Source organism: Artibeus jamaicensis, unplaced genomic scaffold, assembly GCF_021234435.1.
Source record: "Artibeus jamaicensis isolate MK-2021 breed Jamaican fruit bat unplaced genomic scaffold, CSHL_Jam_final scaffold_537, whole genome shotgun sequence".
Taxonomy (NCBI): Eukaryota; Metazoa; Chordata; class Mammalia; order Chiroptera; family Phyllostomidae; genus Artibeus; species Artibeus jamaicensis.
The window spans coordinates 14,094,694-14,108,888 of record NW_026522047.1 but is presented as its reverse complement, the minus strand read 5'-3'; the positions used below and the strand labels follow the sequence as shown (position 1 = coordinate 14,108,888).

Below are 14,195 nucleotides of genomic sequence, written 5' to 3'. Positions count from 1 at the left end.
TGCAAACAGTCTGCTTCTATCCTGTATCTAATTTTTTTCTCCCCCAAATCAATTTTTTCAGACGAGGTCACTGAGGCTTAGAGACATTTAAGAATCTCCTTGACATTGGATAACTAGAAATGAGTAGGACTGAGATTCAAAGCCAAGTGTGTTTGGCTACAGAGCATCTATGACTTCCCACAAAACCTCATTGCCTCACCAGTTGAAAATTAACTGGAAATTTCTTGTGAGATGAGGTGGTTGGGTAGGCCAATAATAAAAATAGAGAGCACGGAATTTTGTGTAAGGCTTCCAAAAATGCCCCTGAATTGTATAATGTCTGTGTGTGTGTGTGTGTGTGTGTGTATCAATTACATGCTCCCAACCTGAGTATCGTTTTAAAACACAGAGTTTTCAGCAAGTTTCTTTAATTGACCGATTCTATTGACTTGTTAGAGATAAGAAAGTAAAATACACAATTCATGTTAGTTTACCTGATACTGTCCCTTTTTTGTGCATAAATTATTCTTGGCCTAAAACTGGGTTTATGGCACGTTAGAATCCCGTAAACAACGGCTCTATTGTGCCACAGGGAACACAGCACACGTGGCGGGGGTGGGGGCGGGGGAGGAAAAGGAAAAGTGAGTCAGAGTCAGGGAGGCAAGGTGGCGGTCCCCTGGGGACCTTCTTTGTGGAGCCCCTCCCTCCCACCCACACTGAGTCACCTTTCTCATTTTAAGAGCAAATAGGTAAGCGGGGTGACAGTCTGTGTCCCTTAAATTCTATTTCTGCCCGAACCCCGGAGGCCAGGGTGTGGGTTGCTCCCTTCCTCTTCCGGCTGCCATCCAGGCAGGAGCCACAGGGCCTGGGAGCCCGGCCTGGGCCTCGGGGCTGCGGGCCGGATCGCACCTGAAATGCCACTGTGGGTGCAGATCCCACCGGGATTTGAATGAGTGGCATTTGGAGGACTGGGACCCAGCACCCACTGTCTCCTTTTGACAGGTTTCCAGAGCCCTTGGGAAGGAAGGCCTGGTGAGGGGCGACAGGGAGAGAAGAGGCATCTTGCTTCTCTTCCTTGTTGCTCAGGCCCCAGGGCTAGAACAGAGCTTGTGAGTAGTAGGTGCTCACTGTTTACTGAGTGAATGATTGCTCAGCGCCCTAGGCCAGGTTCTGTTAGGTGCTTGACGTCTGATTTCTCAATTAATCTTCACACATCAGTGAAACCTAGCCTTCCATTCATCAGATGCAGAAATCAGTGCCTGGAGAAGCCAAGGAACTTGCCCAAGGGCAAGGCCCTTGCACCTAACACAACTGGAAGTCACACCTGGGTTTGTATAGCACGTAGACCCTTCTGAGTGCATTACACCATTATATTCTTTATCAGAATGTCGTTTGGGTGTAAATCAAACCCTTCACGTGGGCATAAATATCATTTACTTCAGTTTGAAAAGGTGGAGAACGCTAAGAACTTCCTGGGCCAAGCACATCATAGGTGCTCAATAAATGGTGAATAAATGAATGACAAGTGTTTATGTCTCTGGAACCTACTACCTTGTTGTTCACTGTTGTGGAGAAAAATATGGATGACATGAAGGTTTTTAGCTTTAAAAAGGTTATTTTCAAGATGAGTTTCATAATAGAGGCGGGTTTACAAAGTGCCAAACCAATTGGTGACAGCTGGTTAATGCTCCCTACCCTCTGCCAGTGTGGAAACATCTGGTAGAAACATGATATTGGGAATAGTGTAGTACTTTCTCTCATCTTGCTCAAAGCTTGCACTTCCTGTTGTCACCAGGAAGGGAAGATAACGTGAGCCAGGAGATACAGTGGTGAAATTTCCGGTTTTTCAGGAATGGTCAGAGAAGTGGCCAAACTTGAGCTCCTTTCCCGTCATTCTCCTTACTTAACTCTTTCATGTTGTTCATAGGATTCACCATTCTTTTCCTGTCCACCCGAACTGTCCCTGCTGTACATTCCTTCCTGCAATATCCTGTTTCTGAAAGGGTTTCTCCTTGAAGGTTTTCTAATTCAGCAGCCTTTTCTCTTAATCCCTTTTCAAACTCCTATCTCTTGGGAAAAATAACCAGGTTTCTCTTATCCTCCCCTTCTTTGGATTTACCTGGGTTGAACCTGCTGAGCCACTAAGGAAATGATGACCACGTGACTGGCACGAAGTAAACAAATCCTCCTCTTCACCTTTTCCCTCATCTGAGCTGCTCCTGCACATTTGAGGGTCTGGGACTAGGTGGTGAAAGGCAGCAGGAGAGAGAGAGAGAGAGAGAGAGAGAGAGAGAGAGAATCTCTCAAAGAGAATTGTTTTGGACACAGACCTGCCTTGAAATAGATTCATCTGTGTTGCTCTTGACCTGAATTTAAACCTTAGTCCATTAGCGTTTTGCATGGATGGGGAGGTGTGGGACATGCTATATTTGGTAGGTTTTTTTTTTTTTACTGTTTCACTGTGTTTTAGAGCCCATAAACAAGTGAATTCTCTAGGGTGTGCGTTGTTTTAGGTCAGCCACTACAGGTGGGCAAGGCCTGGGACATGGTCACTTAGCAGTTAGTCCCATGTCAGCCATGGCTCATTCATCAGGTGTCCCAACAGTAAAATTTCCAAGATAAAACTTAAAAAAAAATTGATAGAAATTCTTAAAATAGTGTACACTTCCTTTTCTCTTGTAGTAGAGGATTTGGACGGAATGCGGTGCTCTCTTACTATCTCAGTCATTGGTAGCAGTCTATCATTATGAGGGTAAGGTTGTGCCTTTCTTGTGAGATGGTGTCATTCGGGTCTGCGAATAGGTGTGGACTCTTGTCCCTGAATGTGAAACGTTCCCCGACTGCTGGGTACTCTGTGTTCTTTTACGGTCCATCCCCTCTCCCATACTCGTACTGCCCGCCCCACTCTGTCGGTCCCCAGCATCCTCTTTGCGCCTCCTAGTTTACATCTAACTGGCTGGACTGGAGGATGGGACCGCACGGATTATCGGAGGTGGTGGTGAAGCAAGAACAAATGGGAGCTGACTGCAGACCAGCTGACCCCTGCAGAGTTATGGCTGCGAGCTCTAAGGCGTGCACTCTCTGCTCTCCCTGCTTCTCACAAGTGTGCTGGACCAGGGTCCCAGGCTGTGGCCTGGTTAGTGAGCTGTCACTCCGTGACTCATCCTGTACTGTTTTAAGCAACCGCCTGGCCTCGGAGAATAAAAGGATGGCTAATCATCTCCAGTTCCCTGTCATGATTCGCGTCATTGTCATCGTCATGTTCAACTCCATCGCATTATTAAGTACCCAAAGAACATAAATCGCCAGACAATGCATGTCACGCAGACACGATCCTTGCAGTCTAGGAGTCTGTCTTCTTTAAACAGGCAACAGTGCGGTGGTGGATCTCGTTCGGCCTCCGACACTGACTGCTCTGTGGGAGGAGGTGGCAGTAGCCAGGAAGCTCAAAGGAAGGGATGCGGGAGACCCATCGCCGGGATCCTACCGGCTGCTGGGACTACAGGAAGATATTGACACAGCGCCTCCCCTCCCCGCCCCCAAGCTGCCCTTAAGGAAGTGCATGCAATGACAGCAGTGTGCGTCAGCATTCGGGGCCCAGGGGAGGGGCATAGCATGGCCTAGTTGGAGGGGGAGAAGCGAGGAAAGCAGCTGCCTGGGCGCAGTCAGGCATGAGCCAGCCTGGCGGAGGAACAGCAGCTCCGTGGGGAGGCGGGGCCTGAGCAAGAGCAGGGCCGGGAAGCGCTCTGGAGTTGCAGGAGCTCCCTGTAGGTCCGGCTGTGGCGAGTGACCTGGCGACATTGGGGAGGAACACGGGTTCCCAAATGTCAAGTGGAGGGGTTTGAGGGGCAGGGCAGAGGGACACGGGATGGTGGAGTTAGATTTTTGTATTAGGTCCCTCCTGGCTCGGGTTAACGAGGAGGATGGCTGTGGACTGGAGCTAGGGTCAAGGCTTTCTGTCCGGGTAGTGGGAAATGACCTGGAGGAATGTGTGCGTGGGACAGTTCAGACAGCCTGGAGGTGGCTGTGGGAGCTGAGAACAGGAAGCAGTGATGTGTGGCCCCCAGGCTGCCCCACGTGCAGGGGGTGTCAGAGTTGGAAGGTTCACATTGGAGGAGAAGATAATAGGTGCAGACTTGCACACGTCCGTTTGGCGGATGGGTTGAGAAGCCCGGTGGGCCAGGCCAGCGCCTGGGGCTGGGGGTCCTACCTACGTGCTCTATGAGCGCAGGGGCGGGGCAGGGGCGGGGAGAGCCTCTGATGTTGCCAGGAGTAGGAGAGGGCCTTCTGGTTCAGTCAAAGTAGAATCTGACCAAAGGGATCAAAGAAAGGTGTGTTGTCCCGCCACTGCAGGGGACCGTGGCGTTGTTTGAGAAAGGTGGGGCTCCGCTCTGGAGCCCCCGGGGCAGCTTCTGGGACAGATGGTGGCAGCAACCCCGGCTGTGGACCTGGGCTCCCACCGTCTGCGCTGATTGGCCTGGATTTTGTTCCTCTGGGCAGTGAGTGGCTGCTTTCCAAACTTCCACGGGCTGCCATTCACAGGGGACAGCCTGAGAATAGGAACTCGTTCCTGCATAAAGTAACTTCTGGCTTTGAGACAAAAGAAAAAGAACCATTTATTACACATTTCATGACCCAGACTGATCAGCTGAGAAACAGAGACAGAGGAGGGAGGGAGGGAGGGTGGGAGGAAGATATTCAAGTATCTTTCCTTCAGCTTGAAACAGCATTTTAAAAAACACAAAGAGCCCAAAGGAAGAGAAAGTTACTTTTGTGGGGGTCCTTAATGAGGAAGTTCACCCTCTGGCCCCCAGCTGTCTTCACAACCGCTCTCCATCTTTTGAAGTGCTCTCTCTCCATCAGAGATGGGTCAGGGCGATGACTGAGGGAGCAAGAAAGGAGCAAATTGGTTCCAAGTTTAAGGTTTTCTTAATTAGAAGGCCTGCGAGGAGATGAGTGCGGGCCCTCTGAGTCACCTGGCCTGTGGCTGGTCCCTCATTGGTGGCCCCCGGTGAGCTTTACTTGACTTATGAATTTTTTTTTCTGCCGTGCACTGAACAAATTCCCTTCTCTGGTCTGCTGTGGGGAGCACGTAGCCTGAGGGTGGCAATTAGCTATGGTGAGGCCAGCTGTCCTTCGAGCAGTCCAGGTGAGGTGTGTAGTGACTCTGGAACCTCATCAAAGGTACCAAAGGCCCTTCTCTGTGCACAGTGGAAGGACAGGCCCACCCTCGGAGATGCCCTCTCGCCCTGCACCTCTCAGATGCCTCCTGACCTGGATGAAGTCCTGGGGTACAGGGACCTTACCTGCAAGTGGGACCGAGGGCGCGCTACATCATCAGGCCTGCGAAGCTCATTGGCAGAGAAGTTGAGTCTTATTTTAGACACCCAGACTGGGCTGTGTGGACGATCGAGCCAGAACAGGTCTCCTGCGGTTGCTGGGGCTTCGGTGGGTGGAATGTCAGAGGGAGCTGGCTGCCCACTGCAGGGCGGGCAGCACGATCTCACTGCTTTTGAGCAGGGAAACGAAGATGCTGACACGCTCCCTCGCTGATCTCCTGCCCTCCACGCGGGCTCCTGCTGCTGCCCGTCCAAGCTGCTGTCGACCAGTCCACCGGGCAGGAGCTCAGTCATGAAACCCTGGTCTGTTCCTCGACCTCTTACGCTTCCCCTTTGCTCCCCACAGCCGGAGTTTACACGTGAACGTGTGTGTCTATCCCCACAGTGGTCTAAGTGCCTTCTGAAGGAGGTCTCGGGCTAGGTAAATACACTGAACAAAGACGCTTCCTCTGCAGCTGGGGAAGGTTTTAACCTTCTAGATAAAAGCCTGGGGTAATGCAGTGAACAGCAGTGTGGATTTGATCCAGGAAGGCAGAGGAAGCAGAATATTTGAAAAAATGAGCCTTTACTTTTACCATTAGGACCCACGGAGCAGTCAGAAAGGGCAGCTTTTCAGAAATTAAAAATCTGGACATGTGACCTGGCAAAGCTTCTTTTAAAAAAAAATTTAATTACAAAAATTCACATCTGGTTATATCTTTAAGGAATCTATTTTTTTTCCTAAATAAAATTGTGTGACTAAGTACAAATTTGCCACAAGCCTATAATTTGACAATAGGATACAAATAAAATTTTTAGATATTTCAACTCGGGATTGCCTTCGAGAACTCACATGCGCCCTGCGCCTTTGGTCCATGTGATGGACAGATACATGCCTGTGTGAAAAGCTGGGCACATAACAGAGCAGTGAGAACTGAGTCGAGGTTTAGCTGCCTTCACGTTGGGCAACTGTGCCCACCTTGCTTTCACGGTAATGTGTTGTTGCATGACCCCTGCCAGGTGCCCGACTTGTCTCTGCTCTGCTGCCATGCTCAGCAGCTAAAATCCCTATTGCTTGAATAACCACCATCATTATTATTGACTTGGGGCTTGTAGAAGTCAGATACCCCTGTGTTCAGTTGCCTCAGTGTAGACCTGGGTTCAAAACAAAACCAGTGTGGCCGGGAGCCTCCATTCCTTCTGGAACCTTTTTGAGGGTCTGTGATCAGAACACGCAGCCACCAGCAGGGCCGGTGGGCGCCACCAGCCTCTGGAAGCCAGCGTCCTGTGCCTGCGTGTCCTGTTCTGCTGTCCTTTGGCCCCAGCCCCTGATGGCAGACACTGAAACACAAATGACAGCAGTAATTGGCTGAGAGATAAACCACAAGGAGTGAGCGAGCAATGCTGCAGGGAGTTAAGTGGCTAAGTGACAATTAAGGCTCCGCAGCCTCCAGGATCACGAGCAGCCTGGCCGTTTGTTCTCGGTTTTAAAGGAGCAATAACACATTAATTGGAGGAGAGCTTCTCGGTTAACATGCCTCTCCCGGTTTCTCCTCCGATTCTGCTTCTAGGGGTGGGCGTCAGCCCCGGGCCGGGGTTGGGGGGGGGATTGCTTTGTTGACTGCCTCCTCCCACCCCCTCCCCCACTCCAATTGAATTAGAATATTGGAAATTTACATCCTTGATTCTGGTAGACTGATAGTTGATTTGGTTTGAAGATTTCCTTAAAGCTCCCTTGAAGGACAGGGGAACCTGTGAACTCCGTGACAAGGCCTTGGTGTCTACAAGCAGGGACTTAAACTCTCAGTCGCTATCTTTCCCTCCTTGAAGCCCATTAATCTCAGATTTTTTAAAAAAGTTTTATTCCAAAAATGATGTATTAGTCCAATATGACAATGAACAACAGACAAGATCCCTGTTCTTTCCAGAGCTTACAGTCAGGTTCGAAGAGACAGATAGGAAATAATCAAACTGCACTCAGCTGTTTTATTTCTTTAGAGCGGGGAGCCTAAATAAAGGGAAGCTTGATGTCCCAAGGAAGCTGCGGGGAGCGGAGAGAAGTGGAAGTTGCAACCTAGCCCAGGGTGGGCTAGGCCCTGCTTTCTTTGAACCCTGTCCTGGTCATAAACAACCATTAAGATGATTCCCTTGGACTTGAGATAAGCAGACTAAACAAGCCCAGGGACTAGTTGAGAGGCCCTTCTCTGGGCATGATGCGCCTTTCTGCAACATTCGTGCAAAGGCCTCAGAGTCTGAGTCCCTTCCAGGTTCTAACAGACTCGCTGTTCTTGGTTGGTGTCCTTCAGCCCAGGCAGCTTGGCCACTTTTTATTAACCACCCCTTCCAGTTGGAAGGGTTCGAACAGCTTCCTTTGCCTTGTGTGGAGAACTGGTCATTTTAGGACCAGACATTTATCTATCTTGGGGTGTGTTTGTACCTGGAGGCCGAAACCTACACAAAGCAGCAAAATGATGAAAGGAAAGGGTAGACCCTGACTGGTGGCAGGTAGAGAAGTTTGGCCCTCTCTTGCCTAGTCTTGGGAGGACTTCGGGCCAGCTGGCTGCTAGCCACGGCCAGCGTCGCAGGGGCCCTGCGGGTGCAGCTGCGTCTGATTGTGAAGAGTCGCCGGTGTGGGGCTTTATTCTTCACATACCTTGTGAAATGACCAGGCAGAGATGGCGGTGCTGGCTTGTCTCTCAGGAAAGGCCTTTCTAAACGGTCATGGAAAAAAATACAATGAAAATAAAAGAACAAAAAATAATGTAAAATGAGATGGGAAAAAGAAAAGGCCCTTCTGTCCATTTGCTGGAGAAAGCCTTGAGAGAATTTGGGGAACCACACAGTAGTAGTGATAGAACCTCCAAGAAGATGAGTAAATTGCTCTTTCAACTAAAGCTTTTCTGGGCAGGGGCTTAGGTATGAGGTAAGAGTTAGACTGTCTGGGTTTGAATTCTGACTCGGACACCTACTAGCCCTTTGACCTTGAGAACTCGTTTTTTCAGTTTCTAAACTGTCAAGTGGGAGTTAGAACCCATTTCAGAATTGTTCTGAAAACTGACAGATTTGCCGTAGCACTGAGTAAGGCCGCAGGTGAGCCCTTAGAACAGTGCCTGGAACGTAGATGTGGTAATTACACGTTGGCTGTGGTCGGTGTCTCATTTCTTAAGTATGAATCACAAGAGTAATAACCACATTCTAACATTCCATGAACAACAGGCAGCCAGGGCAGTCGAGAATCATTCCCACCTAGGTTCGCTTTACTTTTTCTACTGTTTGATGTAGCACACGGGAAAATGAGCCACACAGAAAGGAGCCTGTAGGATGTCTGTCTACAGATTAAAAACAACAACAGCCCCACAAAAATAAGCAGCTAATTATTTGGATGTAAACTTGGTTCATCTGTCTTGGAACAAAATGGCAATAGCAAATACAGAAAGTCAGTATTCACTCGTCTGGGAAAACTGTGCAGGTCTGATGTCATCAAAAATTGCTTTGGCTTTGGAGAACTACGATCTTTAATCCTTAAGTTACTGAATTCACAAACAGCAAAGTTCACTTTTTGTGGCGTGCTGCTCTGTGAGTTTTGGCAAATGCACAGTCAGGTAAGCACCGCAGCCCACACACAGAGCAATGTCGTTAGTCCTGCTCCAAAGCACCCTTCCCCGGCGGCCCCTTTGTAGTCAAACCCTCCCACTGCCTGTGCTCGGCAACCACAGGTCTGCTGTCCATCCGGAGCTGTGCCTTTTCCAGCATGTCATGTGCATGTCACCGGGCAGAGTATAGCCTTTTGAGTCTGGCTTCTACATGTTGCGTAATGCATTTGGGAGTCATTCCTGCTGTTGCACGTATCTGCAAAAAGCTTATTTTTGTCTCATAAATGACTGGATTCTAGAGCTAGATGGAATCTTAAAGATCAGAGCCAACACTCTCCTCTCCCAGGTGGAGAAACAGAGACCCCTGGGGTGAAATGACTTGCCCAAGGTCACGAAGCTAATTAAAGAAAGAGCACGAACTTGGAATTCTACTATAGTCCAGGTAGCATCTGTTAAATCAAGCTGGGACTAAGAAGAATGTGTAGCTAATTGTCACAAGGGAGTTTCATTTGTTTTCTTGTTATTTTGGGTCAAAATCTGATCAAGCAAACTGAGCCTCACTATGGTAATGATTACAGAAGAGTGGATTTCTGGAAGGTGCACTGGCTTTAGAAAGTGTGTAGGTAAGTCTCTTGGTAACACATTTCTTCAATGGCCCATCGTCATTTTTTTTGATGGCATCAATTATAGATATGATTTGATAATAGAGTTTAAGGTCAATTCCTATTATTTATTTTGTGTTTATACAATAATAAGTTTTTTGATATCTAATTTGTGGGAGTATTCTGAATATTACTATCCTGCTTTTAGCTGACATTTTAAATATTGATATGTTTCTAAGTGGTTTATTCCAGAGCACGTTGCTAGTGCATCCAGAATGGAATTCAGACTATGGACTCCTTAGTCATCTGTTAAATAATTATTTGTGGGAATTCTACCGAATGGAGAGCGCTGACCTACGGGGGGGTATAATTAAGGCACCGTTTTTTAAGAAGATTATGTTTGAATAGGTACAGGGATATTGGTACACAAACATTCTAATGCAAATTAGTTGTTCTGAGTACAGTTAGAATCTTGTGAAGATTGTGAAGATATGAAGATGATGGTGCAAACTCCCTTTCCTGTAGAAGCTTGGAGATACCAAAGAGGTGCACATAGACGCTGCTGGAAATGTGGTTTCTAGGTTGGGAATGAGCAGGGGATATGGTTCACTGTTTGCATAGAGTACCACAGACTTCTGTGTGTAGGCGTGACGGGGTCAGACCTGTGCTGCCTGAGGTTTGCCTGGTGGCACCAGGTGGGAGTGGAGGGGAGCCTCAAAGAGGGGAAGCGGGAAGGGCATTAGTCTGGGCAGAAGTGAGGAAAGCCCAAACCATGGGGCCATGGGAATGCAAGCACACGGGTGTTTCGGGGGTACAAAGAACTGAATGAAAGGGGGAGCATGCAAAGCAATTGATGAGATTGGGCCAGAATGGCTGAGTGGGCAGCGTTGACGCGATGGGCAGTCAGTGGGTGGTGGGGAGGGACTGGAAGAGGGAAGGGGCTTCCTCCTTCCGACCAGGTAAACTTGGTGCAAACTAAATTTTGTCTGAGCACTTTTGCATGTGTGAACTTGTTGATAAGTATTGATGATTGATTGTGGCTCCTTTCCAGATGGATAAACATTTCCAATTTTCCTTGAGAAGAAACTTCTGGTGTTTGTCCTAAAGAGTGGGTAACATGGTTAGTTATAATTAAACAATTATTTTTGACCACTTCTCCCAGCTGGCATGATTCAGTGCTTAAAAACAGGCTGTGTGAGTAGCGGCGGAGACAGACAGTTTACACAGGACGGAATACAGACCATAAATTACCACTCTGAGAGTACACACCCTCGTTCGGAGTGAAGGGAACATATATAAGACAACTTGAAGGTGAAGTTGTGTGCCTAGAAGACCAGTAACAAAGTAAACAGAGGTTTTAAACCCAGTATTGATCAACATGTGGGAAAATATTTTTACTTACGTTTCGCTGAAGTTTCTGTAAATGGGTGTGTTATATCCAGAGAAGACTCTTGCAATAATTAAGAAGAGCTACAACTTTACTTTTTGTAGCGCTAAAACCATAAAAACCGCAAATAATTGTAAAGAATGAAGTTTTACAATTATTGTAAATAATGCTGACTTGTAAACAGAACTTGTTTACCAGTTATTTACAACATTAAAAAACTAAAACCCTCAACTAACAGAATGTCAAGGCAAATGTTGCTTCATAGGTTGTTTCGCTTGGCTTAGAATGAGGTGCTGTGATAGGAATGAGTATCTAAAATAATATTCAGTGGCAAGATAGCAGGGGTCATCTGCTGGTCTCTTCAGAATGGGACTTTACTAAGAGAGCTAGAACCACGCAAAAATGGTAGTTGATAATACGGGGAATGGATTGTTGGAAGAACGTGTTTTGTGTTTTCCTTCTTTTTCCTGAGTCAAATGGGGGCACATTCAGAGACAGTAAGAAAATTTCTAGCGAAGTAGTTTACTGCTCATTGGTCCCCCACTCCACCCCTCTTCCTCTCCCCTGTCCGTGTCCTCTTTAAGTAGTTTGTGTCCCGCTTATTTTTACTATATAGTCAGGAGACAGAGAAGTGGGGTGAACTAACCCCATCTGTGAGAGTCTGGAAGCTGGTATGTGAGTTCCGAATCTGTCATTCCTGGAGAATCTGGAACCAGTCACCTAATTTTTGATATTTAAATTTTCCTGGTCCTCTCTGTTCTCACATTGAGAAGATCATCGGAGTAAAACAGGTAAACATGCTCGAAGCCTTTTGGCGACTGGACGGTATATTGTTTAACTTTATTGTGAAACAAAGAAAGTAAAGGAAATGGATGGCAGCACTGAGCTGGTGAGAGTTTGGGTTCAAACTGTGTGTTTCTCAAAGGGGACTCAAAAAAGGAAAGTCGCCGTGGACACGGAGGGGTCGGCGTCCTGTGGGCGCACCTGTGTGGCAGGGCCCCTGTGGGGATGTCAGACCCCCCCCCACCTGTGGGCGGCTAGTCCCAGCCTAGAGCAACTTTGGACGCATCCCTGAAGCTTTTCATGTTTTATGTGTGTGCAGAAGATGCTCTGACATTGGAAAACAAACATGCATGGAGGGCCTTTAAGAGCTAAGATTCAGACAAGACTTGTGCTGAGTCCGAGGAGAAAAAGCAGCTTTGTGAAATGAAAAGTTCACATGAGCTAAGTTGGGGCCAAAATCTCCTCTAGTAAGTTTGGACCACGAGTGGGAAATGCAGAAAGCAGACTCTCTGACCGGCCAACGTGTCGGAGGCCCAGGAAACCATCCTCAGGGCGCACAGCTGCAGATGCACAGCACAGCTGCACCTTCAACAACAGGTTTCCAAACAGCCTGGGCGCCTCGTTCCTTATTGTGAAACTATTATCAATTCGACTTCAGGTACCTGTGGGCTGTGCATGCTCTTGGGTAAGAGAAGAGAGAAGAAATGGGAAGTATTTTCAGAGCTCTCGGTTTCACACGATGTGTTCTCCTGCTTTGGCCAAGCAGCTCTCCAAACGTGACTTTTCTAAGTGGCTTGTGTCTGACACAGAGAACGAGTCAGGAAGACGTCGAAGGACCAGTGCAGAGGCCTAACTCGTTTTCTTCCTCCTGAGAGAGGCAAATAGGGGCCAAGTAGAGAAGGCTTTCAGCTTACGAGAGAGGAGGAACTGGCAGTTGTATGTGCCTGGGAAGGGGCGGGGAGTGAAGAAATGGCCTCCTGAGTTTTATAAGGGCGCCCTCGGGCCTGGACTCTGTCCCCTGTGAATCGGATGGAGACTGGGGGCGCCCTTTGAAGTTCCTGGCTGCTCCACTTGGACCTGCCCGGTGACTGCCAAGCAAGATGAGTAACTGGTCCCAAATATTTAACTACCCATTCTCTGTTTGCCGAGAGCTTGGGAAGAAATAAGCAAAGAAAACACGAAAACAGGTTAGACAACAGCTAGCTCGGCCTTTTGGTTTCTCTGTGCTGGGGCGGGTGTGTAAACAAGCCCTGGGTTTTCGCAGACTTGTTCACAGCCTGCGACCAGCTGCACTGTGGTCCTGGGAGCAGCTGCCGAGATGCGGGAAGCCTTAGGGGGGCCTTAAAGGGGCGCATTTTCCAAATTATCACCCAGCAACTGCAGCCACGGTAACAAGAGCAGTCACCTGATGCTCCACCACTAACTGTTCCCTTTTAAAACAAAATATTTTCTAAGGTTACTCTTGGACGAGATGGTTTATTGTAGAGAGCAAAAGGGTAGCATTTTAAATAGTAGCTCTTTGTATTTTCCCCATCCTATGATAAAACCTTGCCCGCAATATATCCAAGCCATTTTTAAGTCCTCAAAGTGGGTTAAAGCATTCTTTTCCCTGGAAAAAGAAGTCTTGTTTATGGGGCCCGAAAATAGTTGCTAAAACTTCCTCTGTTCTGAGTCTTCTTCATTTTGGAGGTCAGGAAATAAGTGCTGGCTTGAGGTCATGCATCATCGTAACTTGAGGTGCAAAGTGGAATGTTAGGGGGTAAAGTGATGGGAAAGGGGGTGATGGGGGAAATGGGAGCCATAAATACTCCGATGCAGGAAGTTGGAGAATTTGGGCAGAAATAAACTTCAATAGCTGATCAGCTGGTAACAATGTGTAATGGAGCAACACCAGAGCTGCCTTTGAGGACCCCGACCTTTGAAATGACACACTTTCTCTATGTGTGTGTACGTGCGTGTTCCACTGCCCTCGAGGCGGCCAGTTGTAAAAGCTAGTTGAGAAAAATTTTGTAAACAAGTAAAAGTGAATGGTTGTCACAAGACAAAACTGGCTTTCACGTTGTAGATGCTGTTAAAGGGTAAGTTTCTGAATAGTCGTCCAGCCTTTGCTCGTTGTGGTGATTTGTATTTTCAGGAGTTTGGTGAGGTTTCTGACAAGTTCATGAACGGGATAACGCCGTCAATTATTCACTCACTCAGCGCTCACCGAGTGCTGAGGGAGGGGGACACAGTGCAGAGGACAGCGTGGGCTGTCCCCTGTGGGCCATACACAGGGAGCTGCGCCTGGTCCTCCCAGAGGGGAGTTCCACCATCGGCAGGCTGGTTATTTTATTTATTTTTAATCTGGGGTGTTTCTCTTGCCACTGGGCTCCTTTGAGGCCCGCAGGAGTCACTGTGGGAGAGAGCTTAGACCAGGAGGAGGAGCGGAGCGGGGCCAAATGTCCATTAACAGCCTGCCGGGGTAGGGACCCGCAAGGTGGTTTTAAAACAAAACAAAGCCCCCAAACTCTGCCGTTGACAGAATATTGTTCGA

The 14,195-nt window shown here is 48.0% G+C and overlaps 1 protein-coding gene across 3 annotated transcripts in view; it reads left to right on the top strand.

Annotated features, from left to right (window-relative positions):
• Positions 1 to 14,195, top strand: part of MAML3 (mastermind like transcriptional coactivator 3) — a 366,154-nt gene that overhangs the window by 41,336 nt on the left and 310,623 nt on the right. The window contains exon 1 of one of the 3 annotated variants that reach the window (XM_037126174.2): positions 8,405 to 9,513. The exons of the other annotated variants lie outside the window; for them this stretch is intronic. The gene's annotated coding sequence lies outside the window, so the exon portion shown is untranslated. Of the gene's footprint in view, positions 1 to 8,404; positions 9,514 to 14,195 lie in introns of those variants that run through there. 3 annotated transcript variants of the gene reach the window in all.